The following is a 20432-nucleotide window of genomic DNA, read 5'->3' as shown; positions in this document are numbered from 1 at the left end:
AGTGATTTTTGTGAATGAATTTTTTTTTTTAAAAACTGAAATTTTCATTCAGTTGAAGACAGCTGATGAGGCTCATAAAAAATAAAAATATACATACGATCAACAATGATAATTACCTCCCTTGTATCATTAAATAAGACATAGAGATCTCTGCATAAGCAGATATTTTCACCACTTGTGTCAGAGCACGAACATGACTAGCCTTCTACTGAAGTTAAGAAAAAGTGGTTCAATTTCTAAATTACATTGAACACCAGAAAATGGACGGCTCTGTAAAATTGCCAACACAACCCTTACAAGTGGCATCAGCTCATCTTCTTCTTGCACATGGCAGCTTGGCTGCCAGGTAGCTCTCATTTTGTTGGGGTGTGGCTATGCTGCTGCTGCTGATGCTGTGGCCCTATACCAGTACATTGGTGCTCATTTCACCAACCTTTGAGGGACGACAGGCTGAGTCAACCCCACCTGGTGTTAGTTCAGTGGAAAACAGAGCTTGAACTCAAGACCCTAAGATCCAAGCCAGCTGCACAAACCACGAACCAACACCAGGCTTATCAGCTCATTACCCACTCAAAATTAAAAAAAAACATTTTATTATACAACCATATAAGTACAGTGCAAACAAAAATATTTAAAAACAAACACAACAAAGATATTAACCAGAATTTAGAAACAAAATTAGTTGGGCTTTAAAGTAATCAGCCTCATCACAAAAAAAATATTTAAAGCAACCAATATTGGGGAAAGTGTATGAAGTTTGGCCCAAAGGAGTGACCCAACACAATTTTTTCATGAATACGATCATGCTCTATCTCGTCTCACTCAAAAACAATGTAGGGAATGAACACACAAAATAAGGACAAGGACAGGACAGAGGGGAATAACAAGAAAGAAAGTCCATGAGGAAGTGTTGAATGGAGCTTACCTTGTATGATTGCACACGTAGATATATAGAGCGATAAAGATGGAGAGAGAGAATCATCATCGACATTCAATGCTTTGGAAAATCTCCCCTTTCTTTTTACACAGGACTACACATTATGTTCTGCAGTTACCATCTCCCACAGAGAAGCAGACAGCCGCTACATCCCTGTCTTGATCTGAAATCGATTAGATACTGGTCTCATCAACAGAACATTGGTGGCACAATGGTTGAGTCAGCTTCGGTGACATTATGGTTGAAGCGTCTACTCTGAATCTGGATGGTTGGCGGCTTGAGCCCTGGCCAAGTTATAAAAAAGACTTGAACTGTCTGAATGCTGTTGGGCATGATTGTGGCCTGCATCATTGTTGAACAATCTGTATTCCATTCCTCCATTGGGACCATACTCTGTGCAGAGCATTGGTGCTGCCTAAGCAGTCTCCTTGGCGATTGGGCACAATCCTGGATGGGTCACCATTCCGACACAGTATACCAGCAAGCTGGCACTCATTTTGCCGACCTTGGAAGAATGACAGGCAAAGTCAACCCCACCTGGTATTAATCCAACAGCCGAGTGGGATTTGAATTCAGGATCCTAGGATCACAAGCCCACCACCCAAAAATCTGTGTTGTTTGTACCCATTTACATGTTTGTTCCTGTGATTGCCTTCTATGGTTGTCTTATAAATAACACAGACGTTTTATTCAGTTTGCCTGAAAAAACCCTTCCAGTTCTGGTTTTTGAGCGATGGTTCGTACTCTCCATAGGTCTCTGCCGACTTTGTCAAAGATAAGATTCCAGTCATTGTCACGTTTTGACTTTATTTTGTTGCCTCAGAGTTTGCTGTATGCCTGGTGTTGGCTCAATGGTTATGGACTTGGGATCCTAGGGTCCTGAGTTCAAATCCTGCTTTGCTGTTGAATTAATACCAGGTGGGGGTTGATTCAGCCTGTCATCCTTCTGAAGTTGACAAAATGAGTACCAGTTTGCTGGGGTGAGTGAGCTATTTGAGTATACTGTGTTGGAGTGGTGACCTGTCCAGGACTGTGCCCGATAGCCCAGGAGACTGCTTTGGCAGCACCAATGCTCTGTACAATGTATGGTCCCAATGGATGGATGCATATTTCCTGGGTGTTCCTAGTTTGGTCTTGTTTCAAAATTTGTGCTATTTGGTGAGTTTTCGTCGGTCTTGTCATATCGGGATTCCCTGAGGCCGACCCGTATTCCCATCTCTGTGCATGATCGTATTTATTTGTATTTTCTCCTCATTACCATCAGTTTTTATTTTCTCCACTTTTCCCTCCACCCTCCTTCTATCCCTCCCAATCATACCCTCTGTTTCATCTCTTAAAATGTAAAAAAAAAAAAAAAAACCTTTTCCCTTCTCACCTTAAACTCCACGTGACCACGTGACTTACTGTACCAACTCTTCTTCCACCTTCCTTTTTTTTGCCGATCTACCATCTTCTAATTTTGCCGACCCACATTCACCATACACCTTCAGGATTTGTTGTTCAACCTTTCCTTTTGCAAAAATCCCATTGAATCTTAAAAATAAATAAATAAAAAATGTTTAAAAATGTTTTTAAAAATATATTTTCACTTCTCACCTTACATCTCCAAAAACCACGTGATTTCTCTACCTCTGATTCCTCTTCCTGTAACTTTCACCGACCCACCATCTTCCTTCTACTTTAGCCGATCCACATTCACCACACACCACAATTTTTTTCTTCAACCTTTCCTTTACCTAATCTTTATCAAACAAAAAAACCCCCAAAAAACCTGTTTTAAAATGCTTCAACTTCCTTTTTTGCACACGTGGTTCTCTGTATTGTATCATAATTCACTCTTCTTTTTCAAAAGATGTTTCAATTCGACGTCTCCTTCATCCTATATCTAAAAAGTCCCACTGTTATGTTTCTTTTCTCCATTTTCTTAATTCTCTATAATTGTATACCTCATGTAATGTCCTTAATCGCATCTCTGACTTAAAAAAAATTTCAATCCCAGTTTGGAATGCATGTTCGGATTCTATCAATCATCCTTTTTTTTCCAACGTCAATGGCAATTCACCCCACCTCCTTAAATCTACCTCCTCCGAACCCCTCACTTGTTATCGCCTCTTATTGCTCATTCCATCTTGCCTCTCATCTTACCTCCACTCCAAGCACCTTTTCACTGTCTTCAGCTTAAGTATCAGCTCCTCTGGTGTCCCAAACTGTGTGGTGTTATAGCATCTGTGGGATCCGTTCTACCTAACGGATATCTTACTCTTTCAATCAGACTTTCAATCAGTCATCACCACAAACATGTTCTTTCTTTCCTCTCATCACACCTCCCCCTCTTCCCAAACCCTCAAATTTTGTACCTCTCGCTGCCTGCTCCCTTCTGCAGCATACCACTACCAAGTCTCATCCCTCTCCTCTCCCCACCTGTCCCATCGCACTCCTTCCCATTGGAAATACTGCTCTCATTGTCTCCCCTCACTCTCAAAGCAACCTTCACACTCTTCCCCCTCTCACCTTTCTCAAAAATACCCCCGTCACCCTTCTCCATCAACTCTCTCTTCTCACCCTTCTCCCTCAAAATCTTCCTCCGCACTACCCCTTCTCAAAGTTGCCCCCCACTCACATCCACAAAGCTATATCCTTCTCCTGCTATCTATCTCTCTCTCTCTCTCTCTCTCTCTCTCTCTCTCTCTCTCTCTCTCTCTCTCTCTCTCTCTCTCTCTCTCTCTCTCTCTCTTCCCTCTCCTCCCTCCACCTCCTCCAATCTTCAACTTCCCTATGCTCACTCTCTTATTACTCCCCCCTGTGCCCCATCCCATCACCACCGAGCCTTTTCTCCTCCTCATCCGGCCCTCTCCCCAAGCTCTTCTGCAATTCCCCACACTCTTTCAACAACTCTCCCGACCTCCCCCCTCCTCTCTCATCCTAAGTTTCCCTTCCCCTGCACCCAAAACCTCCTCCCTCCCTGTTCCTTAACAGTGTGGACCTCAAATATCCAGGGCCTTCGCTCAAACCTGACAGATCTTTCCAGACAGGATGCCACTGACTAACCAGACATAATCTGCCTAACAGTAACTTTCCTCCTTCAAGACGTCTCGACTCCCGAGTATCTCTCCCTGGTTACTCCCTCCTCCAGTATGACAGACCTGAACCTCGTCCTGGCGGTGGAGTTCCTCTCTCCATCTAAAAATCTATTCCTCACTCTCAATGCACTGCCCTAACTCCCCCACACCCCCAGGAATACCTCTGACTATAGCTTCCCCTCAACTCCCGCCTCATGTTTATATGTGTATTGTACCGTCCACCTAACAGTGATGACTCCATCTACACCTCACTATCTGAAAACGGACCAATTTCGACCTTCTCATCCAAACTCTCTCTTCCTCATATGTGGCGACTTCAATTGTCATCATGCCAGTTGGCGACGTGTGGGTACCTCTCTCACCTGCCATGGCACATCAACAAGACTTCTGTGACTCATTGGGACTGACTCAATCGATCAATTTCCCGACCCAGATCTCAACCAATGCGACTCCATCTCTTCTGGATCTGAATTTCACCAATTTCACCAAAAATATCTGCTGTTCTGCTAAAATCGGTTCATCAGAATACATACTTGTCAAAGTAGACATTTCTCTGGCTGTTATTGTCGAGCGACCTCAGCGCCGTCGAGTCTGACATTTCACTCAGGCCGACTGACAGAGACCTCAAGCAGCCATCAAACGTCTAGATTGGTCTGTCATCTCTACTTTCTTTGAGATCAACTCTTTTTGTTCCAAGCTGTGTTATTCTAGAAGCTCTATGTGACAGGAAGAGATTATACTTATGATCATAACATTTGACACTCAAACGCCTAAATTTGGATTGGTTACTGATTTAAAACAACTAAAGTTTGTGTATTGGTTACTGAAACACCGAACGTTTGGATTGGTGACTGGCTTTTCACTCAAGCAGATTGGCAGAGACTGCAAGCAGCCATTGGCAGGACCTTCAGGACTGGTTTCCAATATCTATTACCCCTGATATTAATTCAGCCTGGGAATTATTTCAAATAAATTTGCTATCTCTCAAGGACAGATTTATCCCCTCTCGTCTTCAGTTGTCATTCCCTTCCTCCTACCTTTGGTACACTGATGCTTGTGGCGAGGCAGTTGTCCTGAAACAACTCGCCATCACCTCATGGAAGGCAAATCCAAATGAATGCAATCTCAGTTCCTTCCACAAAGCTCAAACAAAAAGTGTGTGTCTACCCTCAGGAGAGCCAGGAAGCAACATCTTTCTAACCTCAAGTCTGAACTTTCAAACTGAACCATCGCCTGAATATGAACTGAATCATCGCCTTCTGTACCAACCTTACCCTGTTGCACCCAGCTGTTTCTGGACTCCATGGCCTTTTCTCCTGATAGGATAGAGATTTTGCTGTCAAACCTCCACTCAGATTCTGCAACAGGTCCAGAAGGCATCAGCCCACTTTTCCAATAAACCTGCTCTGCTGCTATTGCTCACCCTCTCTCTGTTCTATTCAACCTCTCCTTTGCTCAAAGTCATCTACCATCTGCTTGGAAATCAACAAACATTACTGCCCTGCATAAAAAATATGCAAAAACAGATCCCTACAACTACAGACCAATCAGCCTTCTCCCAATCAGCAAGGTTATGGAATCCATCATCGCTTCTGACATTAAATATGTCCTCTTCTTCAATGGGTTGATTCCCGATCATCAATTTGGATTCAGAGCAGGTCATTCACTCTACCCAAGACTTGCTGCTCCTGCTTTCATAATGATTGATGACATATCGTGTGCTTTCTATATGGTCTGGCACCCCATCCTGCTCACCAAACTCTTTTCCTTCCTTTCACTCCGCAAAACACAAAAACGCAAAGAAATCTGAAAACCCATTCCGTGGGAGTGTCCAAGGCAATCTCCACTCATGGCTCGCAGACTTCCTCTCCTGTCACAGCCAATGTGTGGCCCTAAATGGAGTTCTCTCATCGCCTCTTCCTGTCCAGGCTGGAGTTCCTCAAGGCAGTGTTCTTGGCCCTGTGCTTTTTCTGGTTTTCATCAATGATCTCTCCGACATCCCTCAGGTTTTCTGAACTACATCATATCATTTGTCATCCCTCAGATCAGCAAGCAGCAGCCGATTCACTCTCCGCAGATCCAGATAAAATCACAAGCTGGTCTGACACATGGAACATGTCATTCAATCCTGACAAATCTCACACTCTCACTCTGTCTCTCTGAAATGACCATCTGGAATCCCCCCCCCCCAATCCACTTTTTGAACAATACTCTTGAAGAAGTCCTTTCGTTCAAGCTTCTGGGTCTCACTATCTGCCATTATATTTCCTGGGAAAGCCACATTTCCAAGCTGGGCTTCAAAGCCAGTCACAGACTAGGCATCCTCCATCGTGCAAAGGCCTTTCTTGGCACACTTGAGCTCCTGACCACATACAAAGCTTTCATCCGCAGCCTGATGAAGTACTGCTCTCCCGTCTGGGGTGGTGATTCCACCTCTCACCTTTCTCGATTTCATGCTGCGGAAACCAAGGCATTTAGGATCATTGGTATCTCCCATGATGAGACTGAGACTTGGGGTCTCTCAATCTCTCACCGCAGGCAGATCGGTGGTCTTTCTGTCTTCTCCCATCTCCTCTCTGGCCTCGTCCCACCCTTGCTCTGCCTGTGATCTGTCACCCCCATATTTCCACAGGGTGCTCAAGGTCAGCCAGCAACCCCGTTCTGGTAAAACTACCACAATCAAGAATCACTGCTCACCTTCACTCTTTCATTCCTCTTTTCTTCCTGCCTTTGGAACAAACTCTCACACTCCCTTCAATCCCACTCCTCCCTGCAGGTCTTCAAACAGCTGTTCACCACTATCTCTTATCTTCCCCCATCCAAAACTATGATCTTTTCTACCACCGTTAATCCACCCCAAACCCATCTCCTTCAAATTCCCTGCTTTCCTTCCTTCCTGAAAGTCCCTGTTGTGTAAGGACCTGAAAGTCCCTGTATTGTGCATATTCTTTACACCATGTACACCCACCCAATCCCTGTCTCTTCCCCACATCTTCTAATGCCTCAGTTCCCACACTGTTTTTTACTTCCCTCTCCCTCCCCTCTTATCTCCCGCACTGATCCACAAAGCCAGCCGCAGACTGAGCATTCATCTTCTGTCGTTCCGAGCCATTGATTGAAAAATCAGAATTCCTCACAGCCTACAAGGCCTTTGTTCATAGCTCAATGGAGTACTCCTCTCCCCTCGGTACGAGCACCCAGGGATCATGTCTGTCTCTTATGGAATCTGTGGAATCTCAAGCTTTGGACATTATTGGAATCTCCTACAATGAGGGTGAAGCACAAACGCCATTTTTCTCACATTAGATAGGTCAGTTATCTCTCTGTTCTTTCATAGCCTCATTACCCTGGCCAGAAGGTCCTCATGTGCTCCATCTGTTTGTTACTTGGCAATTTTTTTTGACAGCTGTGTTGATCGCTTCCGTTTGTTTGACTGTCAGTTCACCATTAATTGCCCACAGGTCACAATTTTAAACCAATCTTCATGAAACTTCACCAAATAGTGGAGTTGGTGGTCTGACAATCCTTTTTATTTTTGAGGTCAAAAGGTCAAAACGTCAAAAGATAATCATAGACCAAAGGTTAACCACTTTTTCAAATTTTGAAAATCCTCAATTTTCATCTGATTGACTTCACATTTGAAGAGGATTTGCATCAGATCACTGAATTCAACCACCCACTGTGTTTGAGGTCAACATAGGCCAAAAGGTCATAATAGGCCAAATTTCTAAAATCCTCAATTTTCAACAGATTGATTTGAATTTTGAAGAGCATTTGCATATCAGGTCACTGAAATCAACCACAAACTATTTTTGATGTCAATGTAGGCTAAAAGGTCAACATTGGCCAAAATTTCTAAAATTGGCAATTTTCATCTGATTGACCTGAAATTATTGTCAGGTCAGGTGAGATTAGATCTGTGACTTGCTTCAGCTACCATGTAAACCTGTGCTAACCTGTTTCATGGTCAGGTTGTCGGTGACTAAACCGTCTCCCCCACCATGTTTCCTGGTGAGGAGGGTGTATGATATGGACATCCAGCAGGATTAAAAACAAAACCTGTCAAAGGGCGGAGGTGCTCCTTGTGAGCCAACAGTCATCCATATCTATTGCCCAATCGTGTCTGCAGAGATCCTCCTGCAGTTGGGTTACTAATTTTTTTAGGAGGTTGGTGGTAGAATTTTCACTCCGGTCACCTAAAAACTCTTCACTCCGCAAAACACAAAAACGCAAAGAAATCTGAAAACCCACTCCATGGGAGTACCTCCCGTGCAGCTACCCTCCACAGGGCAGCTCACCGGATTACGGGATTGGGGCAAAGCCTTCCAGACCCCACTGTTTGAGGACAGGAGCTGACTCCAATAAGCTGACTCCAATGATTATAATTGAGGTAACAATGGTCAATGAGCATATTATGAGACTAAGGATTCATCACTCCCTGAGTGTTGTTTCCCTGGTTTCTGTAAATGCTCCGACTGAGGTGAGTGATCTCACTGTGAATGACGCATTCCATGTCACAATCAAGTCTGTGATTTATCAGTGCACTAGGCAAGATACTATTCTCATCTTGGGGGATTTCAATGCATCGACTGGAACTGACAGGGATGGTTATGGGACACATGTTGGTCCCGGTAGGTCTGGAACTTTGAACCAGAACAGCACTAGGTTACTTGACTTTGCAAGAAGTTATGGACTTAGGGTGGTTGGTTCATGGTTTCAGCGCCCACAGGTTCATCGTTGGTCTTGGTATTCCAATGCTGGTGGTGTGCCAATGGTGATTGACCATGTGCTCGTTGATGGTTGCTGGAGGAAGATGCAGAACTGCAGGGTCGACAGGAGTGCTAAGTTCCTCAATGCTGACCACAGGTTTGTGGTAGCAACTCTGAAGTTGAAGCTTATATCTGGGAGAATGGTACCATTCCAGCTTAGGCTGGATGTTGGCAAGCTCACGGAAGAGAGGGTAGCTGAGGAGTTTGCAAACAGGTTGAGTTGGGATTTTAGGGACTGGGTGCTTTGGGGAATCCTGAAGAGTTGTGGAGTGCCTTCAAGACCACCGTCCTTGATGTTGCCGGTGTTGTCTTGGAACTCACTGTCGGGCGAAGAATAATTTTGTCTCTCAAGGGAAACTGGATAACATTGATCAGAGTCGCAAGGAAAGGCTGAATGGCAGAGCTGAGCTGTTCCGGGAGTTGAGGCATAAAACTGTACGTGCGATGAGGGTGGACAAAGAGGCCTCTCTGCAAAGAATCTGTGAGGGGGTAGAGCATCACCTCTGGTCAAGTGATTCTCATCCTGATTACAGGGGAATTCACATATTGCATTCCTCCAAGCGCGTCCCTTGGTGTACTTCATTTGGAGTGAAGGGTGGTGTGCTCTTTACAAAGGAAGACAAAGTGAAGGCCCGCTGGGCCAGTTACTTTGAACGGCTGTTCCAGGCTGATCCACCAACTGTTGAGTTGGATGTCAGGGGTGTTACTATCCCTATTGCTGACCCTCCAATCAACTCTGATCCACCTTCGTTTGTAGAAACACAGGCTGCAGTGAACCAGATAAAATGGGTTCAAGCTCCTGGGATTTGTGGCATCCATGCTGAACATCTCAGGGCTAGTGGAAATGCTGTTCTCGTGTCGTTGCATGCAGGTTTGTGCTCTGCCTGGAACACCAGCATCATCCCAACTGACTGGAAGAGGAGCCATGTTATCCCTCTCTGGAAAGGGAAGGGTGATCGCCAGGACTGTGACAACTGCTGAGAGGTGACGCTGCTCTCAGTTCGGGCAAGGTCTTTGCTTAGATCATTCTTGATAGGGTCCACCACCATCTGCTTGAGCAACAGCGCCCAGAACAGTCAGGCTTTACACCAAAGAGGTCAACGATTGACTGTATCCTTGCCCTTTGGGTCCTCATGGAATGCAGACGAGAGTTTCGGCAGGGGCTGCTGGCAGCTGATGCTGATCTCTGCAAAGTGTTTGATTCAGTGAATGGGGATGGTTCTGGAGGATTCTTGGTCTGTGTGGGGTGCACTAAAACTGATCAATCTGATGTCTGAACTATACTGTGGTACTGAGAGTGCTGTGAGATGTGGTGATTCCATCTCCAACTTATTTGCAGTTGTTACTGGAGTTCGTTAGGGATGTGTACTGGCCCCCACACTTTTCAGCGCTTGTATGGACTGGATTCTGGGAAGGATATCTGAGAGATCAAGCTGCAGTGAATCATTTGCGAATGTCAAGATGTCTGACCTTGATTTGTCATCTTTGCGGAGACTCTGGATATCTTTTTCAGGACCCTCAAGGTGCTGATTGAGGAGTTGGAGCTGCTGGGATTATGGCTTTCCTGGGTTAAAACTAAGATTGAGGCTTTCAATGACATCTTGGATTCTGCTATCTTATCTGTACCTGTTTGTGGCGAGGATGTTGAGGTCACAGAGAGATTCACTTACCTTGGCAGTGATATTCATGTCTCTGCTGGCTGTGAGCCAGATGTCAATAGTGCCTGGTTTGGGCCTGGGGAGTCAGGAATTCACTGGGTTATGGGGTGTGGCAGTCAGGACCTGTGCAGGAAGATGAAAGTCTGAGTCTTCAGGTCCTTGGTGTTTCCTTTCTTGCTCTACGGATGTGAGACTTGGAATCTGACCAGGGATCTGAGATGGAGACTTAATTCCTTTGGTACCACGTCTCTTTGGAGAATCATTGGCTATTGCTGGCCAATGAGTGGTTGCTGAGAGAGACTCTAATGAGATTTGTTCCCTGCATAGTCCCTGAGCATCAGCTGCGGCTGTATGGACATGTCGCTCATTTTCCTGATGCTGATCCTGCTCACCCAATTCTCTCAGCAAGGGAGCCTCATGAGTGGATGCCAATAGGCCGACCACATGCCTTGTGGTTTCAGCAGGTTGATCAGCATTGCAAAGAGATGGGGATGGGGCAGGCATCTGCCTGTGGGATGGCCAGATGGAAGTCCCTGGAGTTCCAGCGGAAAGTGGACACCGACATGCTGCTCCTGCGCATGCTCCCATACCTGACCTGACCCTGACCTGAAATTTGTGCTGTGCAGGCTGGGGATGATGGAGGGATGAGAAGGTGTGGGGAGTGGGGCAATAGAAAACCGAGAGTTTGTCATCCTGCCTGTGGTGGGTGAGAAGCAAAGTTTTGACCTCAGCTTAATGCCAAGGTATGCCAATAACATGTAGAGAATTGTACCTGATCAGCTTCATGGGAGCAAGATAAAAAAGCAGTTGCAAAAAAGCTCAGGGTGTGAACCAATACTCAAATATACTTCCCATGAAAGTCTTACACACTGTAATGAGCTTTGAGTGAATCAGCATGGATTTAGCTCTGTGTGGAATCTTGAGAATCCAGAGAATCTGGAATCCAGAGAGGCCAGTTATATTTTAATCTGGAATTAATTAGATGCTAGTCTGATAAATGGAACATGTCTTTCAATCCTGGAAAATCTCACTATCTCAAATGTCACTCTAGAACAGTGGTCTTCACTATTTTTTAGAGGGGGCCGCTTTTGCCTATAAGGCATCAGTGTGAGAGCCACATCACCTGCAGTACTCCGTAATGACTGCCATTAGGCCCCACCTCCATATACTCTTCTTCGTTGTGGTTAACTGGGCTGCAAGCGTAATTATTTGTGTAGTGCAACCATATCCTGATGTAGTTATGTTATTTTTATGCTTCAGGTGAAACACTCCTTTGAAACTTGTGTCAATTTGATAGTCATTTATGTGATACCGTTGTGTCATTTATGGCGGATTATGATGGGGTGTTTTCACATTTGTGTGTTATTGGCCACAATTCAGGGGCCGCACTTAAGGCCACCAAGGGCCGCCAATGGCTCGCAGGCCATGCAATGAAGAACAGTGCTCTGGAAGTATTATCAAAGTAACTCATCTATTTCCATGGTCAGCCACTGGAAGAGGTTCAGTCTCTTTAATGTCTCGGCCTCACCACCAGCCATGATATCTCTTGGGCGAACCACATAGCAAAACTGGTCTACAAAGCTCGCTGCTACTCTGTCGATTCAAGTCTTCCTTTGAAAAATCAGAGATGATCACAGGCTACAAGGCCTTTGTCTGTAGCTCAATGCAGTACTGCTCGCCCCTATGTGCTGGTGCCCCAGCATCACATCCATCTCCCCTGGATTCTGTGGAATCCAAAGCTCTCAGTATTATTGGAATCTCCCACAATGAGGCCAAAGTACAAGGTGTATTGATTTCACATCACAGGCAGGTTGGTAGTCTCTTTAAAATTTTTTTTACATGCTTTTCTCCCATATTACTCACTCAGTCCTCAAAGGCTACCAAGAAACTCCAGGATGCATGTGTTATTACTTACCCTTTTTTAAAAATAATTTTCCAAAATCCATTTTGAATGCACACCACAATTTCCTTTATTGGTCTCTTCTCCCACCTATTAAACTGCATTCCAGGTGCCATTACTTCATACTCTTTCCTCCAGGAATTCAAACAGGCAGTACACAACCATGTCATGTCATTCCCCATTCTGCCCATGATCTTTCCTTACCCCCATTAACCCTTCCTAACCCAACCCTCTTACTTATTCGTTTCAGTCATATATATATATATATATATATATATATATATATATATATATATATATATATATATATATATATATATATATCTCTTTCTCTCTCTCTCTCTCTCTCTCTCTCTCTCTCTCTCTCTCTCTCTCTCTCTCTCTCTCTCTCTCTCTCGCTCTCCTGTTTGTTTATTCCCGAGCTGGTTGTGGCCAATTATTTCCCAGCTGCACCACTGTCAATTTAACCTTGCTCTTTCATGAGCTTTACTCTCATAAAAATAAAACGAAACAAGCAGCGGTACATTAAAAGTCCACTGCCCCCATGCCAAATAAATAAATAACAATCCTCCAGCATGCACCTTCAGCACTAGGTGATGCCGCCGTGCAGCACCTGGAGTCAGAATTTGGAGGGAGCAGTGTACAATAAGTCATTGATTAATTGCAGAATTAAAATAAATAAATAATAATTGTAAAATAATTAATTTAGCATTCAATTGCGAAATAGCATACCCAAACCACCATTGTTTCATCTGAATCTGTAACTTTTTGAAAATTAAGTAATTAATCGAAAAAAGTATAATTAATCGATTAATTGATTCATCAATAAATCAAAAATACCCTTTATAGCTAAATCACTTGGTCACTGTCATGTCCAAATGTCATCTTACTCACTCAAAATATAACGAAGATATTGCCAAGATGGGAAATTTCCATCTTGGCTGGTGTTATTAGCAAATAAGTTATTAATAAATCGATAATAATTAAGTCATCAATCAATGAATGGATGAATCAAAAAATAAAAAATGCTGTTTTTGCGAAAGCACATCTTCACTTTTGTCCCCAAATTTCAGCTTCCGAGCTTTAAGGATGGCTGAGATATCGCCCAGACAAACAAACAAACAAACAAACAAACAAACCAAAAAAAACAAGAAAAATAGCAATCAGAGATCGCAGACCTTCGTCAGGCCTTGTTTTGTGTGGTGTGTTGTGTGTGTACTGATGTGTTATGTAATTAATACGAGCCATAATTAGAAACTGCCACTTTATAACTACCGGGCAATGATGACCGGTTCAGCCATTTCAGAGGAAGTTTTTGAATGTTAAAAAACAACAAAAAAACAATATGGCTGCCAAATCACGTGACCGATGACATCATCATTTTTTTTTTGTGAACCATTTTATCCCGAGATGCCCCTCAAAATGTTCATACTGATCGGATGTAGCATTCTACGAATGCATTAGGACGTCAGAACGAAGGCACCTATGATGTCATAAAAAAATCACACAATTCCCCATTAGAAGTACTTGCTATGTGTCAAGTTTCAATTTTTTCCTTGGTGCGGTTTCAGAGATACAGAGCTTCAATTTTTTCCGTTTTTACAACATGGCTGCCGCACCACGTGACCGATAACATCATAGTTATAATTACAACATTCTACATGAGTCTTCGCACCAATGGTGAAAATTTTGTCTTAAGTCGACAAGCGGTTGCGGAGAAAAATACAAGATTTCTGTGTGGACAAACAAACAAACAACAAACTAGAAGATGACGTCTTGCAGAGCACGATACTTGCAAAATCCATCAAACATATTGGAACTCCAAAATAATTGGTGGTTGAATTAAATGACAAAATATGCAGCTCCTCTTGAAATTTCAAGTCAATCGGATGAAAATTGACGATTTTAGGAACACCAGCTTAGTTGTTGTCCTTGGGCCTATGTTGACCATTTGGTCCATGTTGATCTCAAAAATAATTGGCTCATTGAATTCAGTGAACTGAAATATGTACGTGTGTAAATATATATATATATATATATATATATATATATATATATATATATATATATATATATATATATATATATATATATATATATATATATATATATATATATATATATATACAGTATCCTCTTCAAATTTGAAGTTTATTGGTTGAAAATTGAGGATTTTAGAAATCTCACCTAAGTTGTTGACCATTGGCCGATGTTGACCTTTTGACCTTAAAAACAATGGACTTCTCTTTTTGCCAAACTCTAGCATGTGGTGAATTTTCGTGAAGATCGGTTTAAAATTGTGACCTGTAGGCGACAAATAGAGAGACAAACAGACAGACAGACAGACAAAGAAACAGACAGACAAACAGACAGACAGAATATCAAAAGTGACCAACCAATATACTTGAAAAATCTTAGATTTTGCAATTAACAAACAAATGGACCCAAATGCAATCCCCTCTCCTTCGGCGATGGTAACAAACAACAAAGACAAGCCCGTAGGCGACGATGAGTCTCCGAGCATGGAAACTATAAGATATAGAGCAAAATGGATGTCATATAGCGGATAGGGAATCATCTTAAGATTATGCCTATCAAATCTCATCCAGTTCCATCGACTGATAACTACTCAGTATCCATTTGAATGAAAAGTACCGAAAATGCAGTTTGAAAACGGAAATCCCCAAAGTTCGAGGGGGTGCTGCGGGTGAACAAAGATTGAAATCGAAAATCCGGCTCGATTGTTTGTGCAGAATGTATTCCAGACGATTAGTGTGAATTTTCATGACCATCCGACCATAACCCTAGGAGGAGTAGCGTTTGGCACGAAGGCACCTCCAGCTCTCGCATATTATCGATTTTTGCACCAATTGACCTTTGACCCCTGACCTAAGCGAAATCGGTCAATATGTCCTGAAGCAAAGTTGTAGTACTCATTGAGTACCATGAACCTGCAAAGTTTCATTCGTATCGATGCACTCACCTGGTTGCTCGGGGGCCTTCAATTTTCACCAATACCCTAATTGTAGGGGGCGCTGCGGGTAAAGTATTCCAGGTCAGGTATGGGAGCATGTGCCAGAACAGCGCGTCGCTGCGTCGACTTTCCGCCGGTACTCCAGGGGCCTCTGTCTGGTCTTCCCCAGGCAGATGCCAGGCTCATCCCCATCTCCTTGAGATGGTGGTCAACTTGCTGCAACCACGAGGCATGTGGTCGGTCCATTGGCCTCCTCCACTCACAAGACTCCATCGCTGAGAGAATCTGGTGAGCAGGATCAGCATCAGGAAAACGAGCCACATGTCCATACAGCCGCAACTGATGCTCACGGACTATACAGGTAACAAATCTCATCCGAGTCTCTCTCTCAGCAACCGCTCGTTGGACACAAAATCTGACCAGCGATAGCCAAGGACTCTCCGAAGTGACCTGTTACCAAAGGAATTAAGTCTCCATCTCAGATCCTTGGTCAGAGTCCAAGTCTCGCATCCATAGAGCAAGACTGGAAGCACCAAGGACCTGAAGACTCGGACTTTCGTCCTCCCGCACAGGTACCAGCAAGCGCCACACCCCGTGATCCAGTGAATCCATGACTCCCCAGGCCCGACCCAGACGTCTATTTACCTCTGACTCAGAGCCAGCAGAGACATGACTATCACTGCCAAGGTAAGTGAATCTCTCCACGACCTCAACATCCTCACCACAAACAGACACAGACAGGACAGCAGCATCCAAGATGTCATTGAAAGCCTGGGTCTTAGTTTTGACCCAAGAAACCCATAATCCCAGCGGCTCCGACTCCTCATTCAGTACGTCGAGGGCCCCCAAAAGGATATCTAACGTCTCCGCAAAGATGAGTGCATCATCTGCGAAATCAAGGTCTGAGATCTTGACATTCCCAAACGATGCACCGCAGCTTGATCTTTACAACATCCTCCCTAAAATCCAGTCCATACAAGAGCTGAAATGTTTGGGGGCCAGTACACACCCCTAACGAACTCCAGTAACAACTGCAAATAAGTTGGAGATTGAATCACCACATTCCACAGCACTCTCAGTACCAGAGTTCAGACATCAGATCGATCAGTTTTGGTGGCACCCCAAAAAGACCAAGAATCCTCCAGAGGGCATCCTGATTCACTGAATCGAACGCTTTACAGAGATCAACATAGGCTGCAAGCAGCCCCTGCCGAAACTCTCGTCTGCGTTCGGTGAGGACACAAAGAGCAAGGATACGGTCAATCGTTGTCCTCTTTGGTATAAAGCCTGATTGCTCTGGATGCTGGTGCTCAAGCAGATGGTGGCGAACCCTATCAAGAATTATCCGAGCAAAGACCTTGCCCGGCACTGAGAGCAGCGTCACCCCTCGGTAATTGTTACAGTCTTGGCGATCACCCTTCCCGTTCCAGAGAGGGACAACAAGGCCCCTCTTCCAATCAGTTGGGATGATGCCTGTGTTCCAGGCAGAGCACAAAACTGCATGCAACGCCACTGGTGCAGCATTTCCACCAGCCTTGAGAAGTTCAGCATGGATGCCACAGATCACTGGAGCTTTACCCCATTCAACCAGTTCACCGCAGCCCGTGTTTCCACAAGCGAAGGTGGACCACAGTTGATTGGAGAGTCAGCAACAGGGATTGTAACACCCTTGACATCCAACTCGACACCTGGGGGATCAGCCTAGTACAACCACTCAAAGTAACCGGCCCAGCGGGCCTTCACTTCAGACTCCTCTGTCAAGAGCCGACCACTCTCTGCTCTCACTGCAGTGCTCCAAGGGATGGGCTTGGCTGAATGCAATGCGCGAATTCCCCTGTAAGTGGGACGAGAATCACCTGTCCACAGGTGATGCTCTACCCCCTCACAGATTCCTCGCACATAGGCTTCCTTATCCAGCCTTAGTGCACGTACAGTTTTACGCCTCAGCTCCCTGAACAGCTCAGCTCTGCAATTGAGCCTGGCCCTGCAACTCTGGTCAATGGTATCCAGTGTCCCTTGAGAGACAAAATTCTTCTTTGCACTGCAGTGAGTTCCAAAACATCAACCGGCACCATCAAGGACGGTGGTCTTGAAGGCACTCCATAACTCTTCAGGACCCCCCAAAGCACCCAAAAACCCCAAATGTCCACTCAGACTGTTCGCAACCTCCTCAGCTACTCTCTCATCCTTGAGCTTGCCAACATCCAGCCGAGGCTGGGATGGTACCATTCTCCAGGATTTAAGGTGCAGCTTTAGAGTTGCTACAACAAGCCGGTGGTCAGTATTGAGGAACTGAGCACTCCGGTAGACCCTGCAGTTCTGGATCATCCTCCAGCGACCCTCAATGAGGACATGGTCAATCTCCTTTGCCACACCGCCAGCATTGGAATACCAAGTCCAGCGATGAGCTTGTGGGCGCTGAAACCATGAACCAGCCACCCTAAGTCCATGACTTCTCGCAAAGTCAAGGAACTTAGTGCTATTCTGGTTCATAGTTCCTGACCCATGGGGACCAACACATGTCTCATAACCATCCCTATCAGTTCCAGTCGATGCATTGAAATCCCCCAAGACCAGAAGTGTATCTCGTCTGGGGCACTGATCAACCACAGACTCGAGCGTGGTGTAGAATGTGTCCTTCACGGTGAGATCACTCACCTCAGTCGGAGCATAAACAGAGACCAGGGAAATGACACCTCAGGAGTGACGAATCCTTCGTCTCATAATACGCTCGTTGACCAGTGTTACCTCAATTATCATTGGGGTCAGCTTATTGGACACAGCTACAGCAACTCCTTGAGTATGCTAACCATCAGAGCGACCAGACCAATAGTAGGTGTAACCACCCACCAATATCTCGCCGCAATCCGGTCTCCGAACCTCAGAGAGAGCTGCAATCCCGATGTCCAAACGCCTGAGCTCAGATGATAACAGAGACAGGTGATCATCCTCTCTTAGGGATAGGACATTCCAGGCACCCACCCGAAGGGACCGCCTCAGGTTAACCCAAGGAGGCCGCTGTCTGGTGGACGACACCTCAGCACCACTCCGACACACTCTCCCGCGATCTGACCCGGGAATGTTACCCCGTGGTTTCCCTCCTATCATCAAAGATTGGGGGTCCCGAATGCTTTGCCCCAATCCCATCATCCGGTGAGCTGCCCTGCGAAGGGAAGCTGCACAGGAGGGTTTTCTCCCACAGAGTGGGTTTTCAGATTTTTTTGCAGTTTTGTGGAATTTTACGGTGGCCGGAATGCAAATCCTGCCACCAACCTCCTCATAAAAAAGTAACCCAACTGCAGGAGGACATCCGCAGACACAGTTTGGCACTAGATATGGATGGCCGTTGGCTCACAAGGAGCTCCTCCACCCTTTGACAGGTTTTGTTTTTAATCCTGCTGGGTGTCCATATCCAAACACCCTCCTCACCAGAAAACCTGGTGGGGGAGACGGTTTAGGTGCCGACAACCCGACAATATATCACATGGTTCGCCGACAACCCGACAATATGTAAAGTATTCCATATATCACAAAAACCGGAATATATTTGATAGAGCATCACCTGTAGATCATTCGTGCCAAATTTCTAATCCCTACATGGGATAATGGCTTTCGGAATCGATTTCGCGTGAACAGTTCCGATTTTGAAGGTTTTTCGGTTGTTGCTTGGGAACCAAAGCGTCCCTAGCAACCATCACAATTTCCAAAGCACGAGGTCATAAGATGTACCTACCTCCCGAGTTTGGTCAAAATCCGCCCACGTTTACGACCAATTATGCTGATGACAAACGAACAAACATACAAACAAACGGACAGAATTACTGACAATAAGGGTCACCTATTTTGGCGACCCAAAAAGGGAGTAAAAACTGAGTACTCCCATCCTTCGGTGCCGGCGATGACGTCATGCATCACCAAGATGTGGAATTAGGAAGGAGCGGTGTACAAAAACATTGGGGCAATACCCCTGGGTGCTCACCTGGTCGCGGCTGGATAAGATAATGAGGGAACCACTGGGAGGTATGGATGACCCACAAAATATGAAATGGAGAAGAAAGTAAATACTGATGGATTTGTTTTTAATGCCATGAACAAACTTTGGTATATCACGGGTGATAAAGGCTGTGTTCAAGTTTCATCAAAATTGTCTTTGTGGTTTCAGAGACGAAAGCAAATACATATTTTGGGAGGCAACCCCCACGTAGAATCCCTTAGACCCCAATTTTTTTAATGTCATGAACAAACTTTGGTACATCACAGGTGATGAAGGTTTCGGTGAGGTTTCATCAGAATTGTGTGTGTAGTTTCTGAGAAGAAAGCAAATAACTATTTTGGGGAGCACCCCCCACTGTAGATCCTATTAGATCCCAATTACTTAATGCCGTGAATAATCTTTGGTCCATCACGGGTGATGATGGTTGTGGTAAAGTTTCGTCGGAATTGTGTGTAGTTTCTGAGAACAAAGCAAATACCTATTTTGGGGGGCAAACCCAGGTAGACCCCCTTAGACCTCTAATTATTTAATGCCGTGAACAAACTTTGGTACATCATGGGTGATGAAGGTTGTGGTTAAGTTTCACAAAATTGTGTGTGTAGTTTCGGAGAAGAAAGCAAATCTGTATTTTGGAGGGCACCCCCCTTGTACTCCCAAAGACCATGATTTTTTAATGCCATGAACAAACTTTGGTCCACCATGGGTGTTGAAGGTTGTGGTCAAGTTTCATCGGAATTGTATGTGTCGTTTATGAGAAGCAAGCAAATATCTCTTTTTTGGGGGGGGGGGGACAACTACCCTATAAACTCCCTCAGACACCAACATTTTTTGATGTTGTGAGCAAACCTTGATATGTCACGGGTGATGAAGGTTGTGGTCAAGTTTAATCAGAATTGCATGTGTAGTTTCTGAGAAGAAAGCAAATACCTATTTTTGGGGGCAACCCCCATAGACCCCCTTCAGGCCCGATTTTTTTTAATGCCATGAACAAACTTTGGTACATACTCGGTGTTGAACGTTGTGTTAAAGTTTCATAAAAATCGCAAGTGTAGTTTCAGAGAAGAAGTTGAAAGTATTTGTGGATGGACGGATGGACGGACTGATGGGCCATCCTATAAGC

General features: G+C 44.7%; 1 protein-coding gene across 4 annotated transcripts in view; it reads right to left on the bottom strand.

Moving 5' to 3' along the window:
- The window catches only part of LOC147028733 (receptor tyrosine-protein kinase erbB-4-like), a 787552-nt gene that overhangs the window by 116501 nt on the left and 650619 nt on the right, over nt 1–20432 (bottom strand). The window lies entirely within an intron of this gene.

The sequence above is a fragment of the Eptatretus burgeri genome, chromosome 4, assembly GCF_056783735.1.
Source record: "Eptatretus burgeri isolate ZD-2024b chromosome 4, Ebu_testis_v1, whole genome shotgun sequence".
Taxonomy (NCBI): Eukaryota; Metazoa; Chordata; class Myxini; order Myxiniformes; family Myxinidae; genus Eptatretus; species Eptatretus burgeri.
Note: the sequence above shows the minus strand (reverse complement) of the source record. Positions and strands in the feature narration are given on the sequence as shown.